This window comes from Helicoverpa armigera, chromosome 13 (genome assembly GCF_030705265.1).
Source record: "Helicoverpa armigera isolate CAAS_96S chromosome 13, ASM3070526v1, whole genome shotgun sequence".
NCBI classification, from domain to species: Eukaryota; Metazoa; Arthropoda; class Insecta; order Lepidoptera; family Noctuidae; genus Helicoverpa; species Helicoverpa armigera.
In genome coordinates this window covers 9,629,631-9,640,372 of record NC_087132.1, presented here as the reverse complement: position 1 = coordinate 9,640,372, position 10,742 = coordinate 9,629,631, and the positions used below count along the sequence as shown (strand labels likewise).

The 10,742-nt window shown below is 34.3% G+C and overlaps 1 long non-coding RNA gene across 1 annotated transcript; it reads left to right on the top strand.

Moving 5' to 3' along the window:
- Window positions 1–4,028: 4,028 nt before the first annotated feature.
- Window positions 4,029–9,398, top strand: LOC126056476 (uncharacterized). Its single transcript, XR_010277059.1, has 2 exons — window positions 4,029–4,878; window positions 9,100–9,398. It is a non-coding gene; the product is annotated as an uncharacterized LOC126056476 (long non-coding RNA).
- Window positions 9,399–10,742: the final 1,344 nt, after the last annotated feature.

Here is a 10,742-nt window from a genome sequence, read left to right as displayed (position 1 = left end):
TTGCCAAGGCGGCATACGGCACAACGTACTATGACAGTCCACTTAAAAGTTTTAACTTTACGGGCAGGCTTGCTAGCGAAATATCTGCCTTAAGATATGGTGAGCTAGCCAAAATAACTAGCGAAGTTTTATCTTGTGTTGTTCTTGTTTAGTTTTAGAAGAGGCACAGAGTAATTTAGAAATATTTTATTGCGACGTACATAGGCTTGAGACACAGGTTCATCCTAGTTCTGGTAATTATAATGTTAGCACATATGTTTAGATTTTAAGAAATAATGTTGTATTTTAGTGTGCTCTTTGCTTTACGAATAAATGATTATTATAGATCTTTTTAAGTTACTGCCTTGGAGCTACTGATGGAACATCTGTAGAGCATTAAATGCCTTATTTTCAGAGCAGAAGATTTATTCAACAAAGGCTGCAATGTTTGATTTTTGTTAAGACACTGGTAGATAATTTCAAAGAAGCAGACCTACTTGAGAACCGTTGCTTTTTAAAGCTTATAATATCCTCAATCTAGAGAAAGCACTAGATAGATGAACCTTTGCCAATAAAAACGGTAAAAATGTTAGATCTTCCATAATACGCTTACTTATTTCAAAATAAGCAACCATTTCGCCGAAATATTGGTTTCCTCGTCGATGTTCTAACCTAGAAATGTCAGTTAATCATGTCGTAAGGGAACCGTGATGCATCATGCCAGCCTCTAATTAATTAGCCTTATCAAACGAGTCGGTGCTGGCTTCTGATATGAGGTAGCTTTGGGCAGGCGATGTTTTATAATTACGTCACATCATGTTTAGGACCTGATTTCTATATTCTTTTAAGTTGGTTTAGTTTGAGGTCGTTATTACCTGATTGCCCTGAGAAGACTATGGCAAGGACATAAAAATATACTTCTTCACCATTTCTCGTTGATTCTTTCATAGAGTATTCCATAAAACTTAACGTCTACCATACAGACGAAACATTTTCTTGAATAGAGCAATTTGCCAAAAATTATCACCAGCCTACCAAATTACCGCAACTCAGTCTTATAGCAACGAAAAACACAACCGAATATATGAAAACGATGTCGGTAATGGATACCTGCCACCATCAAGTGTTATAACCGTAAATGTTACGTAAATCCCCAAAGAGTTTCACTACACTGCGTATGACAGGTCGAAAGCATTCAAAAAACGCGGCCATTTTTGTAACACCCCCAAAATTCGGAGATTGAAATTTTATATGTCAAACTGTGGGAAGAATAGATGTGGTTTCTGTCATGTCAAGATTGAACGAAAAAAATATCACAAAAGAAATAAATTATTGGGGAAAAATGTACATGACTTTGCGTTTGACTGTACTTTTTTATTGAAAGCTTGTTGTGCCTTGGACAAGCTGTTATTAATAATTTACACTTCTTCTATAAAAATACTTGCTTAGGGCTCACAGTCAAATGTCGTGCCGATACGTGTTTGCCGATATTACCTACATAATATGTTATCTTTGCGCGGCGAAGCTTATGCAAAATTGGCTACTACATATTAAACTACACTTGCATGGGACATCATTCAAAGTCTAAGTTCAAAAACGCAAAGTTAATTAGAGTGAACTGTAAACGCTACTAGTTATCATTTTCAGAAACATAACCAGACAAACCAAACACCAAAAGAAAAATTCGTTGTAAAAAGCCTTACTATTATCACTATCCCGTTTTTATTTCCCTAGCATCACTATTAAAAGCCAAGTGCTCAGTACAGAAGACGGGTGTCTCGTTTCAAGAAATATTAGTTAGTCGCCAGACCGCAGCTTATTCAACGTCCGAGAAGTAAAATGTTCCTTTTGATTCAGACGACGAAAGCCTAATTGTTTTCGTCTGGCTTCCTTATATAAGATGCATATTTTTATCCGACTGCCAAGAAGGGTTATGATATTCTACATTTATAGTTTATTCTGGTCTTCTTAAAAATGACACACACGCACATTTTTTTTATCGTACCTATATTTTAAACTAGCCGTTTTCCGTGGAAACTACTGGCCGTACCGGGATAAAATATAGCCTGTGTTACACCCATAATCTAGCTTTCTAATGGTGAAAGAATTTTCAGATGAGTTGATTAAGTAGTTTCGGAGCCTTTAGGGTGCATAAAACAAAGTAATGATTTCTTTTATTAAATTAGTATAGATAAATGATGATTTGGATGGTTAAAATGTAGTTTCAAACTCAAACGAATTTCAGATTATTATTTTTTTCTCAAAGAAAACTAAAATTATAACTTGAGAAAAACTTTAGTCTTAGACAGCAGTCGACAATAACAAAGTTTGTTAAGAAAAACAGTTCACACAAGTTGGCTAGTAAAGTGCTTTAAGTTATTTTAATTTTAGTGCAATAAATTGAAAAACTAAAGAACTTGGAGAAGTTGAAATTAAAACTATGTAACTTTGTATGATAGATAAATATTAGCGAAGGAATTTTTATAACATTACTATCTACTTATTTCTTAATAACTTTAGATAGATGAATATTTTATACTGTTTCACGTAATTTTACAAGTTTCAGTGAAACTTTTTCGCGTAGGTACCTGGACAAAATATTTCCTCTTTACTACTTATATATTAGTTACAGTTACTTGTGTACAAAATGTCACAGACTGAACAAGGCATTGATAGAGTATACTATTTAGTGCGCACCAGTGTCACTTAAGGTTACTTCAGACCAAAGACTATAAAACCACTTGACTGCGCATACCAGTGCCCCGACGCTCGCCAAAAGTTAGTGATTTTGCGCGTACTATAAGGCTACGATCAGTACGATCCTTTAGTAGCGACCGTGAACTGACCAATAGTAGGCGCGGATTATGCCGCGTCCCCCCGCCCGCAGTGGTGAGTCGTGTTCTTAGAAGAAATTGGCGAGTGCGCTCTCTAGTGGTTATTTACTTTATGCTTCAGACCAATGAGTTTAAGATTAACTTACAATTTACTTAACTGCAAATTGAGCCTGCAGTGAACTACAATTATTAAGCACGAGTACGAGACTTAATATAAAACTGAAAAGAATGTTGAATGTTGTTATATTTAACCTGTGCATCTACTTAATATTTATGTAACGCTTAGTTAAAAGTTCTTAAAGACATAATAAATGATCATACATATCATATGTTTTTTAAACATATGCTATTCACAAAAGAATGCACCAACCCAAAGCCAGTCGGATCTTGGTATATTTAAATTTTCCGTCTATTTTATTTTTGTCTAACCTTAAAACTAATCTAACCAAATGTAATCTTCAAAACTTTATAGTATTAGTAAAACAGAATTCCTTAAGCCAATAAGTTCATTTTACTATCTCACCCATGTTTTATGTTTATCTCAAACGTGTTTATAGTTTATAGTCAGTCGTAACAATAAACAAAATTCAGGAACTTTGTTCGTACGGTTTAGTACCTCTGTGATTTGGTTTGATAATGGTATCAAATCATTACATCCTAATCCTTAATACTGTAGATGCTTGCGAAAGTGAGTGTTTGTTTGCTATGCTTCCATGGTAAAACTACTGAATAGATTTGAAACTGAACGATAACTTTTGGTATCGAGAAAGGGTACTTTCAGCCAGGGTTTGGGTCATAATTGTCGCATGACGCAATCGCAGTCACGGATGAAATCTAGTGATACCTATAATTAATTACCTATTTCCGTGATTGTGAATTTTTATGTTGCAATGTTTTTGCAGCAAATTGACTTAACCGACTGAGATGAATGCTGGTAAGAGATATGTGGAACCTTAGTTACTTTCTAGATTATTTTTTATCTGCCAGCACGAAGTCCTTAGTGACGATATTAAAACTACTGAAAAGAGCTAGTTAGCACTCGTAATAAATTATTTCCCTACTGTTCTCGAATGCAAACACTGGATATGTTCAGTCTGAAATGTGGCTTCTGAGCACACAAAGTTTGTGTCCAAGGGGTAAAGAATTACGACTGTGCTCCACTTCCAGTGGTTTATGTAATCTGTGAATTGAGTGGGAAGTAGAAAACTACTGGCAACACCGGCCGGGTGACTTGTCAAAAATCAGCTGTATAATTAAAAATTGTAATAAAATAGAATAATTAGCTAAATCGCCCTAAAAAGTTGATAATTTAATAGTAATAGTCGTAAATATAGTGTACAAATGTTTGTGACGTTATTGCAAAAGGATAACTCGTAAAAATCTACACAACACGGAGGCGGTCAGCTGTCAACCGCTCAGTTCAAATTAATCGGATTTTAACGGGAAGTATCTCTCTATTATAACTGTAACACGCTATATTATACTAATTCTCGTGCAGTAGATTATGTTATTTACTATAAAAGTGAGAATAACGGAAAAAAAATAAAAAATAATATCAATTTTGTAACCTACCTTATCTTAGAAAATTAAAAATTAAAATCAAATAAAACTAAAGAAGTCCCAATACATTCTTGATTCTCATATAAGTTACATGTTCCTTTAATAGTAACTTCTGTTACATTACACATTGAAGGCAAATTATAGATATTATATGTTAACAAAATCTATAGCTACACTTCAATTTTGTACTTAATTTTCTATCAATTAAATCAAACTCATTCTTTTCCATGCTATATAATCTTGAAACTACTAAATTCATATTTTAAATAATCCAACACCTAAGCCTATTACCTATAACTATTCTTTTCTGTCTTTCTCATCTTGTTTACTCCACGCTTTCAGTAAATACCTGACACCATGTTCGTTATGACAAGGAAGGCCACTGCCAAGGACATGGAGGTGAAACTGAAGTTAGCCCTGGAAAAGCTCAAAACATCCGAAGAGCTCTGTCAACAACTGTTAAGGGAACGTGATGACAGCGAGGAAGAAATTCAGAAAATAATTAGTAAAAACTCTGAATTAAAGTCTCAACTTGCAGAATTACACATCCAATATATGGATGTGCTGGATCAACAGGGATAGGTTACAGGATTTTGTAGGTTCTTTTAGTGAATGTAGTGATGCTCATGAGAGGGCCTTGAGTCGCATTAAGGTACTGGAGACAAGCTTAAATGATGCTCACAAGTCAATAATATGCTTCAAGCAAACCCAACAACAACAGGAAAGTGATGACACTCACCGCCTTTTCAGTGAGCTTGTTACTTCAAATCCACTTCATATTAATAATTTGAGTCACAAAAAGATTAAAAAATACATAAGATTAAACAAATTGATACAAAAGATTAAGAAAGTGTGTCATAAACATAAATCCACACATAAATTAAATAATTTACTTAAAACTAAAGTTGACTTGAAAAATCAGTTAAATTTGTGCACTAACCAACTTTTACAAAGTAGGCTAATGTATGACCAAGACACACTAGTTCTGCAACAGGAAATGCTTGAACTGCAACGCGAATTAACAAAAATTACACACAAATATGAGACAGCCCAATATCAAGTAAAGGCACATATTTTGGCTACCGATGAGCTGCTCCAGTTAGGTAGTGAAAATATGGACCGTCTTGATTCTCTTAAAATAAATATACCAACTGTACTTGTTCACAACCAGCAGTACAAGCTGTCCCAGAGTTAACGTCGCCTAGTACTATGCAGTCAGCAGTGAGCAGTGACATAATACCACCTGTTGTCAATGTTCAGTGCAATATTCCACCATCAAGCATTTCATATAATAATAATTCGGAAAATCAAAACAATATATCACAAATATTTTCTGATAGATTTGGTCTTGGTTTTGGTAAATTAATCTCTCAATATTGTAAAAGTAAAATAATAAACAATTGTTCACCCGGTGCCAGCTACAATGAGATAATAGAAACAATTAAATTGACAAACCTTAATACCACTTCAACTGCCATTATGCTATTTGGAGATAGTCTAGCAGTCAAAAAACAAAATATAATAGAAAGTGTTGAATCAATGATAAAATTAAATAATACAACAAATTGCAAGTTTATAATCTGTGCCTTACCATATTCTAAAAATTTTACTATAGAACAAAATCAGTACATATTTAATTTAAACCTATTAATGTACAATATAACTAGGCAATACAATAATAGAATAATGTACTTTGATACAAATAAATTTATAAATAATTTTGTAGTGACAAATGATACAATGTATCTAAGTTTTTATTATAAACGACAAATTGCTATATTGATAGCAAATAATATACAAATTGACCCGGGTTCTACTACGGTAACCTCTTCTTTTAATAATATTAGTAGTTCTACTAATACAACTATTGATACACCTGATAGTTTAAACTACATGGTGCGACAAAGGTGGGCCACATCAACTGAATGTTGTACATCAAAACATTCAGGGCCTTTCCGGCAAGGATTTAGAATTAAGTTTATTCATTGAACATTATATGGTACAAGTTATGTGCATAACTGAGCACTGGCACAGAAATAGTGAAATAATATTCCTTAATAACAGTAATTATACAGTACAAAGTTCATTCGTTAGAAAGGAAGCCATCCATGGTGGCTCTCTTATAATTGTAACTAATAATTTAAAGTGTAAGGAACGTTCAGATATAGTAAAATTATCAGTCGAGCGCAATGTAGAATTATCATGTGTTGAACTGGAGCAGTTTGTTATAATTTGTGTATACAGGCCTCCTTCAGGTGATTTTAACACTTTTGAATCAGTAATGGAAAATTCTCTCTAAACTTAATTCCACTAGTAAATCACTTTTAGTTTGCGGTGACTTCAATGTTAATATTTTAGAATCATCTTCTTTAACTACAAGGTTGCTAAACTTATTTAAATCATTTAACTTAGTAAATTTATTTCTAGAACCAACTCGAATTACGGCAACCTCGTCAACCTGTTTAGATAATATATTTACTAATTGTAGCGCCACAGAGACTCTGATTACCAGTGGCCTTCCTTCCGATCACCGTGGTCAACTGGCACGGTTTCCTGATAAAAAGAATAAAATCAAGCGGGAAATAACATGTCGGCCCTTAACAACCAGTCGTTTTAATAGTTTTAAAAATAATATTAACGCGAAACTAGACAATGAAATATTAAATAAAAACAATCCCCATTTAATGTACGGATCACTATTTGATATAATAAAATACGAATTTAATTCTAGTTTTAAAACCAAAACGCTCGTACTAAAAGAAACGGCTAACTTCAATGAGTGGGCTTCCCCCGGCATTTACAAGAGTAGAGCTAAGCTGTATGAGTTGTATGAAATGAAAAATTATAATTTTGATGAAAATTTTATTAGATATGTTAGGAATTATTCTAAATTGTTTAAAAAAGTTTGTCATGCGGCAAAATCAATGTATTTTAGTAATAAAATTAAGAATAGTAAGAGTATAATAAAAGCGACGTGGAATATTATAAATAGCGAGACCGGGAAAATCAAACAGCGTGATAATCAGTATAAAATCATTAATGAGAATCAAGTTTACGAGAAAGATTCTGATGTAGCTCGCGAATTTAACACATTCTTCTCTAATATTCCAATCAAGACCACTAGCGGCTTAGACTCCTCTGCCACCAACGCCGAAAAACTTTTACGTAGTAGTGTTAGTCAATGTGAAGCCACATTTACCTTTAGTTATATTTCACCTTATGACATAGTAAGAACCTTCAAGTCATTAAATTCAAAAAAGACAGGTGATTTATGGGGTATCTCTGTTAAAGTCTTAAACTGTATTATTGACGATATTGCGCCCTATTTAGCTCGTATATTTAATGAGTGCATTGACTCAGGTACCTTTCCTGAACTTATGAAATACAGTAAAGTTATACCTCTCTTTAAATCCGGGAGCAAGAACGATCTAGGCAACTTTAGACCGATTTCAATTCTGCCCGCGTTGAGCAAAATTTTGAAAAGCTAATTTTAAATCAACTCCTCCGGCATTTTAATTCATACAATATTTTACATGCGGAACAATACGGTTTTACAAAGGGTCGCTCCACAACGGATGCCGGAGTTGCTCTACTGAAACATATATTCAGTGCGTGGGAGAAGTCACAGAATGCTATCGGGGTGTTCTGTGATCTTTCTAAAGCGTTCGACTGCGTCCAACATGAAACGCTTACCCAGAAGCTAAAGTACTATGGTATTAGAGACAGCGCACTTAGTGTTATTAGCTCATATTTAAGCGGTAGAATGCAATGTGTTGACGTTAATGGTGTCAAATCTTCCAATCTACCCGTTCGTTTGGGCGTACCGCAAGGGTCGATTTTAGGTCCATTTTTGTTTCTTGTATACATTAATGACTTGCCATATTATTTAAAATCATTGTGTGATGTAGTATTGTTTGCCGATGACACGTCTCTAATTTTTAAAGTTGATAGGAATAGAGTAGATTTTGATGACGTGAATTCTTGTCTTTCACTAGTAACGCAATGGTTTACAGCCAATAATTTAGTTTTGAATACGAAGAAAACAAAATGTATTAAATTTGCTTTGCCTAATGTAAAAAATCTCGGTCCCGGTGTAATTTTGAACAATGAGGAACTTGAAACGGTACATGCTACGACTTTTCTAGGGATAACAGTAGACTCCAAAATTCAATGGGGTGAGCATATAACTGGCATCACGGGTAAATTAAGCTCTGCTGCGTACGCTGTCAGGAAAGTAAGAGCTCTCACCGATGTAGCCACGGCGCGTCTAGTGTACTTTAGCTATTTTCACTGCATCATGTCCTACGGAATTCTTATGTGGGGCAATGCTGCCGATATCGAGAATGTTTTCGTACTACAGAAGCGCGCTGTCCGTGCTATATACAAACTTGGTGCTAGAGTCTCCCTTAGGGAAAGGTTTAAGGACATTGGTATTCTGACTGTGGCGTCTCAATACATTTATGCCAATATAATATACGTAAGGCAAAACCTAGATTCATATAGTAAAACAGCGACGTACATCATTTTAATACTAGAAATAAACATAAGTTAACCGCACCTAATTATCGTCTACATAAGGTGCACGGTTCATTTGTGGGGCTTTGTGTACGCATTTATAACAGGATTCCGGTTCATCTCTTGGAATTAACGGACAGTTCTTTTAAAAACAAAATCAAAGAAATTCTTGTTAAAAAGGCATATTATAATGTTAATGATTATTTCACAGATAAACGCAGATGGCAGCTCTGAAGTGGAACAAAAGTGCTTTATTTTTTGTATTTTTCGGTGTTTTAAATTAATAATTGATAAAATAGAATTGTATAATTGTAAAATAAATTAATAATAATTAAATTGTAATAGACAGCTGTGTTGCTGGGAAGTTTGTTCTTCACCACTTCTTCTTTCCAGCCATAACACTAGGAAGTGGTGAAAGGGGGGCGTTTTGGGGGTGCTGTCATTGTAAAATTTTGACGTTAAAAAGTGCTAATCGTATTAGCCTATTTTAATAAATGATTTTGACTTTGACTTTGACTTTAGAAATTGTTTCTATAATGTATTTTATTACGGCTAGCAGAGGAATTTGAGTTCATATAAGAACAGATGAAAAAAATATTTCCCTCAAGTTGTTTTCAACTCTCACGTTCTTTTCAAGACGTCTCTTTTAAGTACGGTACAAGCTATTGACAAGGATAACCAAACCACATAGGTATATTTTTATTCGGAGCTTTTTTTCTACCTACATTAAAATAGCAACCACAGACGGATGAACACTGTCTCAAAAGATTCTCGCAAAAATATAACCTTTACGATAACCACTGTATTTCATTTTATGTAGAAACAAATCTTAGTTTGAATTGTTTCAACCAATAGCAGCACATATCCTACACTCTCGCTTCTACAAAACTACTAGAAACAGTGTAGACAACTGTCGACACCAAAACATAGATCGGAACTCCCTAATTGGTACGTACGGGGATAGCAAAAAAAAGCTAAAATACACGTGCTGAAAACGACTGGAAATGTACTATCGGCAGGTTCATTAGTGCAGTGGCTGTGCAAGTTAATACAGTTAGTACAATTAGGCTGCAGCACTTGTGCACCTGGCCTAACCACAAACAAATTGGGCCTACGCTACGCCTAACGGCGTGTTAGCCCGGGTACAGATATAAACGACGGTTTAATTCAAATTAAGGTGTGTAGACCATTCTTTATTGGATTCGAATTGATGTTGCTCTTTTGCCAGTTGGAGGCTTGAGAATTTAAATTTTGGAATTTTTCTTTTGATGAAAAAATCCAGAAACTGAGCCAGCTTTTAGGGTGAATTTATAAAAGCAAAGTTTTAGGTCCGTGGTTTCTATTACTAGGAAAAAGTTTACTAATTTATTGTGCGTTTTGAGGACGACAATCATAGCTGTTATAGGTACTTAGGTGTACTTAACAAATGTGGTGGATGAAGATAAAGGTCTTCCTCCCTGCCAATTAGTATTTTATAATCTTCCGGAAATTCTACCAAAATATAATGTCACTCAAATATCTTTACCTATAATGAAGTTTCATCATGTCATTCAGTTATTCAATCACTTCATTCAGTCGCAGTTTCTTATTTTGCCCGAGAGTTGAACTAAATAAGTATCTTCATATCTTCAAAGGGTCTTTTGTAACAAAGAACGACGTAAAGGGACGCACTTTCTTGAAGAAAGTTTTTTGTTAAAGTAACTCTGAATTATAATTGCGCCAATTTAGATCCCCATGTTTTTACCAGTAATTATTTTTTTTTTTATGCTCAAGCCTTCTTCGTGTGAGAGGAGGCCTGTGCCCAGCAGTGGGACGATAAAAAAGGCTGTAACAATTATTTTTTTTAATATGTGG